The sequence below is a fragment of the Limulus polyphemus genome, unplaced genomic scaffold, assembly GCF_000517525.1.
Source record: "Limulus polyphemus unplaced genomic scaffold, Limulus_polyphemus-2.1.2 Scaffold1324, whole genome shotgun sequence".
NCBI classification, from domain to species: domain Eukaryota; kingdom Metazoa; phylum Arthropoda; class Merostomata; order Xiphosura; family Limulidae; genus Limulus; species Limulus polyphemus.
In genome coordinates, this window is record NW_013666934.1 from 15,692 (window position 1) to 33,252 (window position 17,561).

At 32.2% G+C, this 17,561-nt stretch overlaps 1 long non-coding RNA gene across 1 annotated transcript in view; it reads left to right on the forward strand.

Annotated features, from left to right (window-relative positions):
• The first annotated feature begins 250 nt into the window (after window positions 1-250).
• The window catches only part of LOC111086688, a 52,398-nt gene continuing 35,087 nt past the window's right edge, over window positions 251-17,561 (forward strand). Inside the window, exon 1 of the long non-coding RNA XR_002611414.1 lies at window positions 251-885. This is a non-coding gene — a long non-coding RNA (uncharacterized LOC111086688). The remainder of the gene's footprint in view (window positions 886-17,561) is intronic.

Below are 17,561 nucleotides of genomic sequence, written 5' to 3' on the forward strand. Positions count from 1 at the left end.
CTACGCAGGAAAGGACCAGTCTCGACAGACTTCGCGGAAAGTTGGAGTCTTGGTGTTCCTTCATATGAAATAGTTCCAGCCTACTGGCTGCGAGGCTACCGGAGCTGGCGCCTTGACTGGTAGTCGAGTCCAGCGGGAAATGTGGTTGGCCGCGGCTTCCGTGGAATATCAGTTTTATAGATGGTATGTTTGCGTAACCATATGTGACACTTTGCTATTATATTACTCAAAAACTATAATGCTGATTTTGTTGAACCTTCTTTGTTATTACCTAAAAACTCCTATTTATAACAGCGTACTTAAAATGAGATTTTTATACTTTTTCTGAGAAGCCTGGTATGTCATTTACGAACTGACTGTTGTCTGATGTTTGGCGGCGTCAATGGAAAGAGACGGCGCCGTTGTTTATTTCGTGGCACTTATCGTCGATATGTAATTGATATTAGTTAACAAATTTCATGAACACGAGTACTTGAACGTCGAGGAAAACGCTTTCGCTAAAAGTAGTAAATATACCTTGGAAACATCACAGTTGAAACATGCGACAGTAATTATTACAATACTCACTAGACGACGCTGTAAGTCTGCTCAGGCAATTTTGGCACGCAGCCAAAAGTGCTTCTATCATTGGTCGTGAGTGCAGAGTGCAAGTGAGTTTTCCAATGTGGAGGAAAGCTGCTCAGATTTCTGTTTCTAAGTTCAAAGGAAAATTGGACAGTATTTGGCTGTTAACCAAACACGAGAAGCGTCCTGCCAAAGCCAAATGGTGATATATGAAGTGACAGAGAAGATGTGAAGACACTCTACAGTTTTGGAGCGCGCGCTCATGGGTTGATGGAAGAACATGACCTTGGTCCGCTTACTGTGCATAAGCTCTGTAGAATTGTGAGTATACCGCCATTGCTTGTGTATCCTTTTCCCCTGCGCCTTCGCTTCGTTCACCAACGCGCGCTTTTCCCCTCTTAACCACCCCTGATATTCCAACACCTAAGAGGCTGGGATGCCTGCTCAAGTTATGGGACCATGCGGTCCACCAAAACTACTGAATAATATGAACAAAATGACATTTATTTTTGAAAGTAGTAATTTTGGAAATTGAATTGGCGTTAAAAGTACGTAATATTTCAAAATGATTTGCAAACAGATTTAAATAATCTGCACTGCGTAGAAAGACGAACATTGTCACAGTATTTTTAAATTGCTTAGTCTTTTTTTTTATATAGAAGTTATAGTTAATATTGCGTCTATAAAATAGTTCACGACATTACAACTTGACTGCTTCTCTGAAAGACGATTAAGCCATAAAAACGTGTAGAGGCTTTACCATTATTGTGGTGTCTGACTGTACTTCTGGTTATTTTAAAGGCTGTAGAATGTAGATGTTACATTACTAAACATATTATTATAGTTTTCAAAAATAACTTTGAAAATCGGGATGTTTTGAAACCTAGATGGAAATATGTTTTAAGTCCTTTTTAAAATTTCATTACGAATATACAACAGTATATCAAAAAATAAATAGATCTTGTGAAAACCACTAGCATTTAAAATTTGCGGGATAAAATATAATATGAACGTGGCCAAGTGGTTGGCGTGTCGGCCTATGGCTCTGTGAGTCTAATGTTCGCGTCTCGTTATCGAAAAAAAAATTGCGCTCTTTGAAGTCGTAAGTACGTTATGAAGATGACAGTCGAAGCCTTCAACTTGGGCATACAAGTGTAGCCTAAGAATTGGCGGTGGGTGCTGTTGACTTGCTGCCTTCCTTTTAGCTTATAAGTTTAAAATTAGGGTAGCCCTTGAGTAGCTTTGCGCGAATATCCGAAAACAAACAAACTATAGTTTCTAAGAAGCAAGTACCAAGCTAAATTACTCAGCTTTGGAAAATATTCAGTTAAAATACAATCAGTTTTAAGAAAATCACGATGTATAATCTTAAGAAAACAGTGCAGCAACAGACGTTCTGCCATCTAGTATCCGCGGTGAAATATCAGACAAAAAAGCTGCACACGAATGTTTTGCTTATAAAAAACGAACTTTAAATTATATATATATATATATATATATAGATTATTTAACAGTAAATTTTCCGGTGAGGATATTTAAGAAATAACTGACAGCGAATGTAATCTTCTCTTATAGAAAATTCAAAAGTTATTTTGAAACAAATATTACAATCACTTTATTTGCTCTTTAGGATACAGATTTGTAAAATATCACAGGAACAATATAACAAATATTTGTTCAGAAACTTTTTACCTGCTACGTAGGAAAATTTAAATCCTAACTTTTATTATATATTATTTGCAGTTTGCTCCCACTTCATCTAGAATGATGCGTCTCTGAGTAAGCAATTGGATAAAAATCAATCTGTATATTTAAAAGTAAATTGCTTAATAATGACACGTTTATATTTTATGAAAATTTTCGACATAAAATGTAGCTAAATTGTGCTCTCTAAATATTTTTTTTTGTTTTGGCGCAAATGTATCCAATAAGCTACCTGCGCTCTATCCATCAAAAGGGATCGAACCCCGGAATTTGTGTTTTATATCCGTAAACGTACCGCTGATCCACTGGGGCTGATATAGAAATATATTAACCTTACACATAATGGATTTACAGACATCTGCATCATTTAAAATCACTGGACCATAGTGGCTTGAGGGCTTTTAGCGCTAAAATTCGAGGCTCTATCTCCCATAGCGCAGCTTTGCGTCAAAAAATACAAACAAACTCGCAAACTTACAGATTCCAAAATTTTAAGGTTATTTGAATTATTTTTATTTTTGAAAAAAAAATATTTAAAACACTGGCTTTATTGCAAAGTATTATTATTTGTTTTTGAATGCCTTTTTATATATGATTTTTAATGGCCCATCAAATATATTAATACTAAATAAATGAATATGGCAATGTTTGAATTGTTTGTTTTCATTGCTTAAATCAATTTGAAAATGTGAAATATATTAAAGTGGTATCTATTTAATTTAGTTTTCGATTTAGAATACAGATCTCCATTATTTTACTACAGGTATACTTAGAAGGAACTATAATAATAGTTTAAATTAAATAGATAATAGGTTGACTTTTATTGTTAAGAACAAAACTACACAATAGGCTGTCTGTTATCTGCACATCGAGGGTATCGAAACCCGAGTTATAGCGTTATAAACCCGTTGAATCACCGGGGTCTGTATGCTGGAACAAACTGCTTTTGTGTATTGCAGAAATTAAGCCAACTTGTGTATAATTTCACAAGAGAGGGCTTTTGAAAATTTTTAACCCGAAACACATGAGTACAAACATTTTTATTTGAGTATTCAGCTCAAGTTATTGTACTCTGTGCAATACTTCCTCAAGTTTTAAATATCATTTATATCAACTTCTTATCATCATAAAAATTTATACAGCATTTAATATTATAGCATTAAGTATAATACAAATATACTTAGGTTTTTCGGAAATAAGAATTGTAATTATCGATGTATTTTAGTCTTAGAAGAGTACAGTTCTATATAATTAAACGTGTGACATGTACGTATATGACTGTTGTAAATAATATAAAATATGGGACTTGTCGATTTTTCTAAAGACATCGAGTTGTATAATCCTCCAAATTCATTTGCCTTATTTATAAGGTTTACTTTCATTATACTTATAATTGAAAACCAAAAGATAGTTGAAAATTGTTACTTATAGTTAATAAATCATAATTATAGAATTTGAAAAAACATTCAGATTATCATTTAAAATATGCGAATCTTATATTCGTGGACATACACATATGTATAAATACACACACACAGGCGTGTATACATCTATATATACGCATGTGTGTGTCTATACTTTATTTAAACTTATTTAGAATTTATAAAGTATTTCATGTTTTTATGTCATAGTCAATACATCAAACTAGAGACGACGACATAATCAAAGCTTTAGTTTTAAAATGCGTGTTGCGATTTTAAGTATCTGAGTTTGGAAATACATTCGAATCTTTATGACGTTTGTCAAGGGTAGACTGATATTTTTGTTTTAATTGCATTTAAGCTTGATCTTACCATCGTAATTAGGTAGATGCCGTTAGTAAATGGGTTTTTAGCTAGTGAAGAACAAGTTGCCTTAACATTTCTAAAGTACATGACGACAAATAAAACTTCCAATCTTTCAAACTATGCAACCAGAACCGCACCTTGTGAAAGTTACAGTTGTCGCGCATACACTTATATTCGAGTTGCATTCCCACCTAACCTTTAGATCTGCAAAAAAACAACACAACAAACAAAAAACGATTTTATAAATTATTTGTAAACGCCTTCACTGAATGGTAAATCTCTTAATTTTGAACTTTATAGATTTAGTGATTTACCTGTCGTAAAATATGGAACTCGAATTTAGAAAATGTCCAAACATGCTTACCCGTTTTTAACTCTACATGACTAATTATTTGAATTTAAACTTAAAACAGCTCGTAAAGTATCTAACACATTTTAGGCCAAATAATCCAAACACAGAATGTACTTATTAACATGTGTTTTAGGCTATATAATCCAAACAGAGAACGTACTTACTAACATATGTTTTAGGTCATATGATATAAACATAGAACGTACTTAATAATATGTTTTACGCCATATAATCCAAACACAGAACGTGCTTAATATGTTTTACGCCATATAATCCTTAAGTACGTTCTGTGTTTTAACATGTTTTATAATCCAAACAGAAAACGTACATAATAATAGGTTTTAAGTTAAGTAATACAAACACAGAACGTACTTGATAATATATGTTTTAAGCCAAGTAATACAAACACAGAACGTACTTGATAATATATGTTTTAAGCCAAATAATCCAAACATAGAACGTACTTAAATGAATTTAATTTTATATAAAAGTTTTTATTATGTTGCAGAGAAAACAATAGAATATTCAGAGTTAACTTTACGTTAGGCAAGTTAATATCGAGATTTTAGGACAAAAGTTGCAAAATATTACACAAACTTGCTACTTTATACGATCGGAAGCAGTGGCCTAACTTTGTTTGCAAAAGTGGGAGAGACAGTTTCAGAAACATGATGGAATTTTATCAAAATAAAAGTCCTTGAAAAAGTATGTTCCCCCATGTAAGTTACGCAATGTTTAGAATATCTCTGCAGAAATGACTCGGATGATACAGATAACTAAACACTTATAAAATATCAATATTTTATATGACATAGTTTCGGATATCTTAGTAATACATTCTGATTTTATGATGTTCTAAACTGAAGAATTGGAATGTTACATCCAACCATTATGATGTAAGTTGTTGTAAGACCAATCTGTGTGTGAGAGAAAATGTTGCCTTGCAGTTTTTACCAAGTAAAGAAATCGTATTTGTTATTTTTTATGACGTATTTTGTGCATTTTATTAATGTAATTACAACATATATGAGGATTGAAATATCAATGTAGTTAAATAGCAAACCAACAAATAAAGCTGTACTGATTTTTTTGTTGGTTGTGCAATTCACTGAAGTAGAGCATGTACACTTAAAAAATAGGGGGTTTAGGTCTTCACTGTACGTTTGTTGTCATTAGCTGATTTTCTAGTATAACAGATTCAATAATTTTGAACTGCATCTTTGGACATAAGCTTAGTCTGATGAAGTAATAAGGGATAGACGCTAAGCCATGTACAACACAAAATAACGGTCGTTATTACACAACCACGTTTTTTTTTTTGTATTCCCAGTAAACCTATCATAAATATAAATTATTTGTATATACGTTAAGTTATATGCATTTATATGACTTTGTAAGTTATAAATATGTAAATAACTAATTTAGTAAATGCATTTCAGGCTATATTCATTCTGAATATGTCTGCCCAAAACGCATACACAGAGAAAATATGTTAAACGTCGAACTTTATCTGTATAACATGAAGGTCTCCGATGGCCTAGTGGTAAGTCCGAGAACGTATAACGCTAAAAATCAAGCTTCGATACTCGTGGTGAGTACAGTACAGATATCCCGTTGTGCAGCTTTGCGCTTAAGAACAAAAGTATTACGTGACACTTTTCGCGTATCCATCCGCATGGAAACTTCTGACATTTCTTTAAGCGTTTTAGCTAATGGCAGTTTAATGAAAATCTCAGTAAATTTTACCGTTTGGAATATATATTTTGAAATTAAAAGAGTAAAAGCTATATGCAAATAAAACACAAACTTGTGATTGTTGTATCTGGGTTCGTAAGTGCATAATTGTATTGACGACTTGCAATGTAACGAGTGGCGGTTCGTAAGAAAATAATGACATATTGCTTAGCGAAATTTTAGTAAAGCAGATTTTTCGCAAAAACAGGATGAACTCTTCGAACATCATAGAAGATAAATATTACTAGGTAATATTGTATGTAATCCAACTGTGCAACACTGAACAGCCAAAGTTTCTTTCAACCAGATTCTTCAAATCCTTTATTTCTAAAGAAAAATCATCAGGACTTTAAAACTGTATTTTAAGTAACAAAATATCTACATACTTATCTAATAATAGTAGTATCTTCTTGACATAATTTATAATAAAGTTTACCATATTCAAGTCTCCACATATTTGAGCGCTGATATGTATAAAAAACAACAACTTAAGTGTGTCCTAAACAAAGCAACTAGAGCCACAAGCTTCTCTGATGTAAATTCGAAAGTTCTGGCTTCCACTCAACTGTGTTCTCAGTAGTTCTATGCTTATCGTTTTACTCAAACACTTTTACTTTGAGTACGTAAATTAGGAAAGATGAGAAAATAACAAGTTAGTTGCATTTTCTAACGAAACGTTTGTATAACCACTCGTTATAGTTTGAGTGTTTTCCGATGTAAATGTTGCAGTTTTACAAATTCAGAAATAACGAATAGTAACTTCGCTCAGTGTTTTAAACACTTGCCATTTTTTTAAGATGTTTATCTCTCCTCCTCCTGAAATAATTTATTCTGTGTAAATGTAAGAATAAATCAAAGGGAAACCATCACCATACCTTGTAAATTCTGCCTGCAGGTAAAGAGCTCAGTCGTAAACAACAAAATGGAAGCCTATCTGTCGTCTTGGCATAGGTCGTTACCGAATATTTTCCAGTCATGGTTTAATTAAGCGTATACATAATACGGAAAAAAGTTGTACTGTATCCTTCAACATAAAATCAGGGTAGCGGTAAATCATCTATAACTTTCGCGTTATGCGTATTAAGTCCTTATAAAATTCACAATTTCTGTAATTGACCATAAAACCTGTACTGTCTCACAGTGGACAATTTACGGATATCTTATTCTTTAATGTATAATATCGTCCTCCTTAATATATCTAACTCTTGTAATATTTCGAATTAATAGGCCTGTACTGTAAAAAATTAAATTCGAGCAGTAAATTTCTTTTGTACTCGTTTACCGTTCTCCATTTTTATCCCAGTAGAGCATCATTTGACTTTCTTTTTTGAGAAGACCCAGCCTTTAATATAATATACTCGCTTATACCCACTCACTTCATATTATATGCTAATAGCCAATTCTATGAACTTTACATTAGACGAAAAAATAAAAACAGCTTTTCAATTAAAATGTAAATAAACATTGTTATACTAAACAGGGATAATAAATACGGGAAGAGAGTATCAAGTTAAAAATCGCTGGAATGGAACAAACGTAAGAAAACAGCTAGAATAAATCTTACATCAAAGAAAATTACGAGTGTTTAAACGATCTTTTCTGTAAAATATATGCACGATGAACACCCATGTCTTCAAATTCCTTGAGAATTAAATTTGTTATAAATGTGTTTATCATAGTTGTTGTAAAGACCACTGTTTTGAACATAGATTCCCATCAGGGTACAGTAACACTGCATAAACTCAGAACATCTAGCTCCCCAGTGGCTTAGCGGTAAGTATGAAGGCTTATAACACTAAAACCTGGGTTTCGACATCCGTGGTTGGCACATCACAGATAGCCCATTGAGTAGCTTTGGGTTAACAACAAACAAACAGACAGAACATTCATTATCTCCTTGACTGGTTGGTTTGAAAAGCTAAGCGGCATATCCTTTAAGTCCAAATAAAGGTTTAAATATTAATTTAAACACTTTGATAACGGTTAACTGAACTAGTACAATTTTATTTCTCTGTTTATTTACAATTGTATAGGTAGCATCTTAAGAAGGGGTGGCTGTATACAAGGTGGGCGAGTATGGGTGACTGTAGAAGATGGTATTTTTTTTCTTTTGTTTTGCTAGCCCTAAGCAGAATCGTCAACTGTAATGGTATTTTTTCTTTTATAAATAACGTTTTATGGTGAACTTAACAGTTCACCCAAAAAGGGCCTTGCAGTCATCTGCATATTGATGAACAATACCGCCACAGAATTGACGAAGTATCAGATTTGTTCATCATTAGACTAAATTTGCGCCTCATGAATCGGTATATGTTTTCAATTACAACTACTGTTTCTATCAACAGCTGAGACCCGTGAAAGCTCTGTGTTATATGATAAGATTCAGAAAAGTTTATATATTACAATTCTTTTTCCCGAAGTAAGATGTATTCTGTGAAATTTTTATTTTAACATGTGTACGGTTTTTGACCAATAGGAGACCCGTTCCTTTATGTCTCAGTTGAGTTTTTAAAACTTCAACCTTGAAAAACTTTTCATTCCCTATTGTTGGTAAAACTATATAAACGAAAAGCATTTTTCAGATGCTTTTGTATCGTCCTAAAGAAAGTAAACAGTGCTTGATTATATATATAAATTTTACCCGTAGTACTCGTGGTTCATCAGTACTAAAGTATTAAACAATGCATATAGATTATTCATTGACGCATTCTTTAAAGCTATATAAGCCATGGTTGGTGGACGTGTTTCGAGGTCTTGAAATGTGCGATGTGAGTTTCTTTTCACTGACAGGTGTAGTAGTGGGCGCAGCTCCTAAATGAATTAAATCAGTTAAGGGATGTATCGACTACTACTATGGCCCTGTTAATTAACAGAGGCCAGAATCTGTGTCGACTACTACTCCTATCAGCAGAAGTTGTTAGGAGCTGCATCAACTTCACTATTAGTATTACTTCTGTCAGCAGAAGTAAATTATGGGTTGTAACGACCACCACCACTACTCCTGTTAGCAGCTGCTAACAGGGATAGTACTCCCACTTGCTCATGTTTAAATGCTTTAGAGACAATGTATTCGAATATTTCCATACCACAATTTTCAAGGAAAACAGCTCCTGCAGTACTCATGTTATTTTTCAATTTTATAGAATACGAAGTGTATAGGAACTACTGTATTTTGCCAAATAAAGCAATAAAGGTTTCTTTTTTACAGAGTAAACTTGCTATCATAATATATCTAACATAAACAATTTTTTGTATTTCTTATGAGATTACGTTAGATCATATGTTTCCTTATAGATTTTTTTTTCACATAACATTGATAACGTTGTATTTCCAAGTGTAGCTGTTCCGTTTGAGGATAAAACTATCTACATTTGTTCTTCAATATATTACGCTTCGTAGGATTTCATATTTCAAGTTAATGTGTATTCAAATTCAGCATATACTGCTCTGAATCGTAAATAAGACCTGCTGAGCGCTAGGAATTACAGAGGGAAAAAAATGAACTTTGTTTCTTGTAATCTTAGCATTCTCATCAAAGTACTGATACAGCTAAGTTAGGGAGCCTAAAACTATCATATACTGATAATGGGACTTGCCTGAATAAATGTCGCTGAAACCCTTGAAGGACAAAAACGAAATGTCTGAGCATAACAAAATAGTTGCTATCCTCCCATTCTAGATTAGTTAAGTAAGCTCTAGTGAATGTGATGTATAACCAGTGGAGCAGTAATTTATGTGAGTTAAGTAAGCTCTAGTAATTACTGCTCAACTGGTTATACATCACATTCTATGTGAGTTAAGTAAGCTCTAGTAATTACAGCTCAACTGGTTATACATCACATTCTATGTGAGTTAAGTAAGCTCTAGTAATTACAGCTCAACTGGTTATACATCACATTCCACGTGAGTTAAGTAAGCTCTAGTAATTACTGCTCCACTGGTTATACATCACATTCTACGTGAGTTAAGTAAGCTCTAGTAATTACTGCTCCACTGGTTATACATCACATTTTACGTGAGTTAAGTAAGCTCTAGTAATTGGTTTTATATTACATTCTAGGGGATTTAAGTAAGTTCTAGTAATTACTATTCCATTGGTTTTATATTACATTCTATGTGATTTAAGTAAGTTGTAGTAATTACTGTTCCACTGGTTTTATATTACATTCTAGGTGATTTAAGTAAGTTCTGGTAATTACCGCTCCACTGTTTATATATCACATTCCTCATAAATGTGACGTAATCAGACCAATAGATAGGTAATTTAAAAATTTTACCCTTGAATGAAACCCTGGTTTAATCGTTAAAACCTAAACATATTTATCAGATACGTTTTAGGGATTAATTATTCAAAAATGAACGACGTGAAAAATATTTGTGCAATTTATATTTTTAAACTGTGTCTTGAATCCAATATCCCTGCTATCCACAAAAATGGTTAGCCGCAAAAATAAGGATAAGCGTCGAATTAACACAAGGGGCCGTCTAGACTCTAGATGATAGCATAATTTATCTCATGTATAATTCGAAAACTCTTCAAGTCACACGTGTGAAGAAACAAAAAAGAGTACTGTATTTTTCAAGAAAACTTTAAGCACAGGAGAGTCACGTGTTAGTGATATAAAAATACGTACACTAAAGAAGCAACTTAAAGATTGTTTGTTTAACGTGAGTACACTAAACGTATTACTAACATTAATAGAGATAAGTTTTCATGTATGGATGTCATAGTTGAGGCAAACTAAACGTGGGAAATTACCATAACTTGGCAGATAGTCTGACTACTTGTAGTATAATTGAGCTATAATTTATAGTTTCTTGTCCACCCGAAATACTGAACTAATACTTTATAATCATTCGCAAAAATTATATACATATAGAAACAGTTGGTGTTTACGTGTTAAGGTATGCTTTTTTTACCTGTGGAAATGTTTTACATTTTTTAGTCTAACACATCAACTTTACTTACCTGTAAGCAGAAATTATGTATATATAAAATGTTGCCTTTGGAAATACTGACGAAAACCTGAACAAGATTCGTGTCTTCATAATTTACAAATGTCGATAGATGGTATTAGATCGGTAATGATAAAGCAAAACAAAAAGTTCGTAATTATTCTGTCTTGTACCTTATTAATGCGAAACTTGAAGACTCTATCCTTAACATTCGACACTGCTTCTATCTCGTGTCATTGAATTTTGCAACATTATTGTGTCGTATTTGTCTCGCTAGTATATTACATAATGGTTTATATGTACCAAGTTTTCTTCATTTGAAAAAAAACAACCTTATTTAGCAGCAGAAAAATGTATTAATAATTGTGCTTCTTTATAAAACTTCCGTTTTCTTCTTAAAAGGTATTGGTTTTGTTTCTTACAGGAAGTGTGCATAATAAATTAAAATAATCTGACTGGTTACACACGTGACTTTGTGTATATAATTATTTTCAATACAGCATCATTTCCAATATCTTTTCTGCATTTTATATCTTTTTTTTTTTGGCAGTAACGGAATGATCAGTACTTAATGTGGTCTAGTATTTTGATCTAACCGGTAGTGAATGGTATATAAACAAAGTGAGAATTTCAGAGTTAAAAGGTGTTGCTTTGTGGTTCATACATCTGTAGACAAGTGAGAATCAGACTAGATTTACAACGGTTCCCAACCTTTTTTCTCTTTGCGAACCCCTTGAGTAATAATAGTTTTCGCATCGGACCCCTTTTAAGCAGTAATAAATTTTGTAAAATAAAATAACTTTTGAACATGTTGAATTTACTGAAAATAAGATGTTTCTGTAACACACAGTATATAAAACGCTTACAATAAAATCTGAATCTATACAACGCAAACAGTTCCTGTTTCCTTCCGTAAATATTTTAATAAATTAGAGGAAAATTAAAATTTTGGTAAGAGCCGTAAAAGTGTAAAAAGCTGTAAAACCAGGAAAGTGAAAAAGACGCCATTAACAAATTTTTCTCGCGAATCCCTGAAATTTATTTCTGGAATTCCTAAGGGTTCGCGAACTACCGATTAGGAAACGTTGGACTAGAAGGACCACTAATTAAGTGATGGCGATAAATACAGGTTATTAAAAAATAAAATTATTTTACATAGCGCAGTAATACGCGATAGAAGTACAGAAACATGAAAGTTCTTGTTCAGTTTATGTTAATGAATATAAGTTTATTTTAATCGACAACTATGTATAAAATAATTGATTTTAAAAAATGACTCAAGTCCGTTGATTCATTTGATCTTCCTTTCAAATATTAAAGTTATCTTTCGTGATTGTTTTTATGTGAAATGATGATGAAAAGCTGTTAAATAAGTACAACATATTAAACATCAAGTATATATAGTGTTTCTGATTTATTTTCATATGGTATGTTTGTTAAACCTAAATCTAAAAAGTGAGCTGTCTGTGCTCTGACCACTCAAGACTTACTGTGGCGCAGAAAACCCTGGTGCTTTGTGCGAATAAGCCCCGATAATCAACCGACTGACCATTTAGCCCAATTGGGGGGTTGGGGGGGATTTTCATATCGAGTTAGTTACCTTCACTGGAAAAACAAGACTCGTTACTTGCTATCATCTTCAACTGTGGTTTGAGGTTTATATAAAACGGCCTATTACAATTTTTTAAATTAATAAAAATACAGGCGTAGCCATTTTATCAAAATTCCCGCCTATTTCTATAAGGAGGCGGAATTACCATTAAGGATATGTGATATATAAATGAGTAATGCAGACATGCACTAAATAGCATCTCTCACATATATTCTACAATTAAAAACATATATGTCTGTGTTTAAACATTTATATTTGAAGAATTTGAGAGAACGAATAGTGTACACTTTCGAAAATGTAAAGATTACGTTATTTTTCAAGATGAGGGCAAAGGTCGAAATTTGTAAGACACAAAGTGGAAAGTCGTATAAAATTGTGCGTGAGTGGTAAACTTTAATCTTTGTTAAACCTTAAGTTAAAACCAGTTTAAAGTATAAGTTCTATTGATTTATGTTAAAATATTGTTCCAAGAGTTCCTGTTCAAAATAAGAAATGAGACTGGTGCATTAAGAAAACTCTCGGGTAGAAAAAGAGAGAGCGTTTTCTGTGGTAGCAACTCCATCAAAATGGTGAAGTGAAACTTTCTATATTTAACTGTGGGCTATCTGTTGTGTCCACTGCAGGAAATCAAACCATAGATTTTAGCATTGTAAGCCCGTAAAACGTACAGTTATCTCACTAAGCTACATTTACCTATTAAAAATTACACTAAACCAGTTGCACACTCCAACAGTACTGAAACTCAGTACAACATTGGCAGTGTATCAGGTTTTAGTGTCTTTTGGCTTAAAAAGCTTTATTTTTTGCTTTAAGATCTTTGTTTGGTAACCACAAAAACATATTTGATATATGTTGACAGCAAAACTCTGAGCACTTATTGCTTTGAATTCAAAAAACAAATTGTCAAAGTTTGGGAAGCTTGTAGAAATGGGTGCAACCACTAGAAACTGCCTTTCTAAAGCCTGAACAGAGAAACTTCTCTCTGAGAAGAAACACAGTAAAAGAACAAACTTCCAGTTACAGGTTTCTTTTATGTCTTTTCTCCCTCTAACACAGCTGGACTAATGTGAACTAAAAATTCCATGAAACATTTCTTAGATAATTATGTGATAGGACTAAAGAAATAATGCTTATAAAATAATCCAATATGTGCTAATTTCATGTGAGAACTCTGTCTATGCTATAAAATTATATGGTGTTGGTGATTTTACCATCAAAATAAAATATTACCTATTTCGTTTGAACTATAACATAAGTAAAGAAAATTAAACAAAGGGGTAATTATTACGTGATCTGGCACTTTGTACCACTTCTGTATTCTTCAAATCTTTGTTTAGCTTTGTCTAGTACATGCAAATATTAGAATATGCCATTGATGATGACAGTGTCAGTTACCAAAATTATACATTTAATTAAATCAGTTGAATTACAGAATCTTGTGTGTACTGTTCACTACAGATATTATAATCTTATGTCTGTATTGTTTGCTATAAATACATACCTATTGTATCTATACCGTTTCTTACAAAGATTCACTAATCTTGTGTCTATATTGTTTGCTTAAAATCTACTAACTTTCCAGCTTTGCTGTTTGCTAACAAATCCATTAATCTCGTATCTACACTGTTCATTACAGATCCGTTAACCCTTATATTCTTTGCTATAGACACACCAACCTCTATACTGTTTGCTACACATCCACTATCCTTTTAGTTATTTTGTTTACTACAAAGGTACACTAATTTTGTTTGATACTGTTTGCTACAGATCCATTAATTTTGTATCTACATTGTCTGTTACAGATCCATTAGTATTTGTACTGCTTGCTACAGTTCAATTAATCTTGTATCTGTACTGTTTGCTAAAGAAAGTGCTTATATCTTTCATCTTTACTGTTCGCTACAGTTTCACTATTTTTACCTGCACAGTTTGTTACAGATCCATTAAATTTTTATCAAAGCCCATTTGTTTTGTATTTATAATGTTTGCTATAAATTCACTATTCTTTGTATCTATACAGTTTTCCATAAATTCAATAATTACTTACTTGTACATTTGCTACAGATCCACTGTTATTTCATTTATACTCCCTGCTACAGACCAACTAATTTTGTAATTGTTAAGTATATCATTTACCACAGGTTCACTGTCTTGTGTGTGTGTCTATATATATATATATAGTATGTTTGTAACTCATCCAGTAATCTTTTTGATGAAAACGGTGTCAAAATTATCTTTCATCATATTACACTAATGATTCTGTTTCCTCAGATATGAAGACTGGCATTCATTGTAATAGAAATATAAACTGGAAAGAGTTGTATATATGTCAGATATTTTATAAATTAGACTTTTTAGTCTTCATAATCTTCACTTTATTTTTTGTCTATTTTATTTTTTAATACCATACCAATAGTAAACAGTGGGTTTCTATTTAACCTGAAGTTTTTGCTACACAAGGCACGATTAGTATTCTACCATTACTAAGGCAAATAAAAATGTTGACTGGATCTTCATTGAGAATTACCTTGTCGAATGTCATGCAGAGATGTTGAAATTAACAAACGGTAGTTGTAAAACTTTACTATGAAATGAAAGAGCCAGTTCCAAAGTAGTAGAAAATTTTGTTCTTTTAGTTGTTATTATTCTGGCAAGGATTTCTTCAATTCTCTTTAACTGCATTTTTGTTTCTCTAGTTTAATAATAGTTGACTACAACTAGTAACGTTTATCTTCAGTTTCATATTTATTTTGCATAAATAATCATCTTTTAGTATTAACAATTTAATGGATTTCTTATTAGGGGAAAAATACTACTTGAAATATATTTTAGGGAGTCTTTACTATTCTAAAACTTTAAGTAGTTACAACTTCATGTAATATTTTCAACTCACAGTTTCAGTAACCACATGTTTTCACATACAAATTGCAACTCAATAGGTTACACCAGAACTAGCTAGCCAGAAAATGCAACATGTACTCACTTCAAGATTATCAACAAGATGAAAACACAAGTGATTATTGTAAAATACTAGATGAAACTGTTCATTGACAATATCAATAAGTTCATTAGTTTTTAGTCATAGCAGAACTCACATTTTAGACAAAATGATAACTAGCTACTCCACTGTTGTAAATAGAACATTCCTTCATGACTAGTCATCCACAAATGTGACAGTTGTCTCTTCAAAATTTATGATAGAAAAAACCGACTAGAAAGTCATATTATTACTTCAGGAGTTCCACAAAAATATTTTTCTCTGTGCTTTTTAATTGTACATATCCTTGCAGGAGCACTATGAAGCAAAGCTCCCAAGTCCATCACAGATAAAACATTACTTTTTAAGAGTAGTAAAGGAAAATGTTCATGAAATAAGGGCACCTTGAAGCACCACAGACATCTTTGAAAGAAGTTCAGCAACTATCCAGTTTATGCACTACCTATTATTTAGTTATTAATAGGAATTTTATAGCAGTAGTAGCTGAACTTCATTCAAAAACGTTTGTGGCGCTTTTAAGCCACTGTTGATTTTCATATGAAAATGTTCACCAAAAAATCCCTTGTAAGATAAGAGCAGAGGTGTTACTAGGCACTGGCATATGGGGCCTGTGTCCAAATTTTATTTGACAGTGCCCAAATCCCCAGTTGGTGTCTTGAAAATTCAAAATAGAAAAGTGACTCCTTTAAAAAACAGTCATAAAATATTTTCTTAACTGACCAGACAAGCACGGACTATAGAAGTTTTAGTTTGATCTCTGCTAGAAAAGCAAAAATTATTTTAATGATTGTTTTGTTCTCAGATAAGTGGATTTATTATGTTGCAGATTAATCCTTCAAACCTATGCAAAAATTGAGTGATATTATGTAAAAGTATATACGTTTCCACTGTAAAGAAAAAGTTTATTAAAAGTTTTAATCAGTTGAAAATTATTAGCAATATTCTTTTTAATTTAAGCTTTTACTTTAGTTTGCCTTCTGATGTGGTAGATACAGCTAATTTAAGGGAGTCTATGGACAATTTAATAAGGGTTGACTTTGTTTTATTTTAAAGTTTAGTTTTGTGGATGGGATGGCCTAGATGGACCAACACATCTTTTTTTGTACTTGGATTATATGTAATACAAGATTGATAGCACGTGATCAAAGGTGTGTTGCCTGTCTTAGTACATACATGTTAATAAACAAACAAAAATCAAAAAAGTTAATCTGTTTTCATACTTGGAACTTATAAGTATATCTAGCAGTTTGTGCTTTCTGTTTCTGAGAAGGTCAAGGTCTTGACTTTTTTGTTACAATTGAAATATGATGAACAGACAAAACTAAGAATAGTTTCAGCACTAAGGTATATTTTTGTTTTATAATTACATTTGAAGTTACATAAAGATTTTTTGTTTTGTGCAATAATTGTTTCACAGATTATAATAATTGTATCATAATTTTTAACTTAAGCTATTCTATTTTATCTTTTTTTTTTTAATGCTAGAAAATAATCATTATGTTTGTTACAATAAAGGAAGCTTTGCTGGGCACTGTTCTGAATGATTCTAAAAGGTGTGTCTCTAACCCATGTGATAAACTTCTGTAGAGGATTTTCTAGGGGAGGTTATGATCCACTGTGGTTTCTGTAGAGGATTATCTTGAGGACATTATGATATATTGTGATTTCTGTAGAAGATTATCTTGGGGAGATTGTGATCTATTGTGATTAGACGATTATCTTGGAGACGTTGTGATCCATTGTGATTTCTGTAGAAGATTATCTTGGGGAGATTGTGATCTATTGTGATTAGACGATTATCTTGGAGACGTTGTGATCCATTGTGATTTCTGTAGAAGATTATCTTGGGGAGAT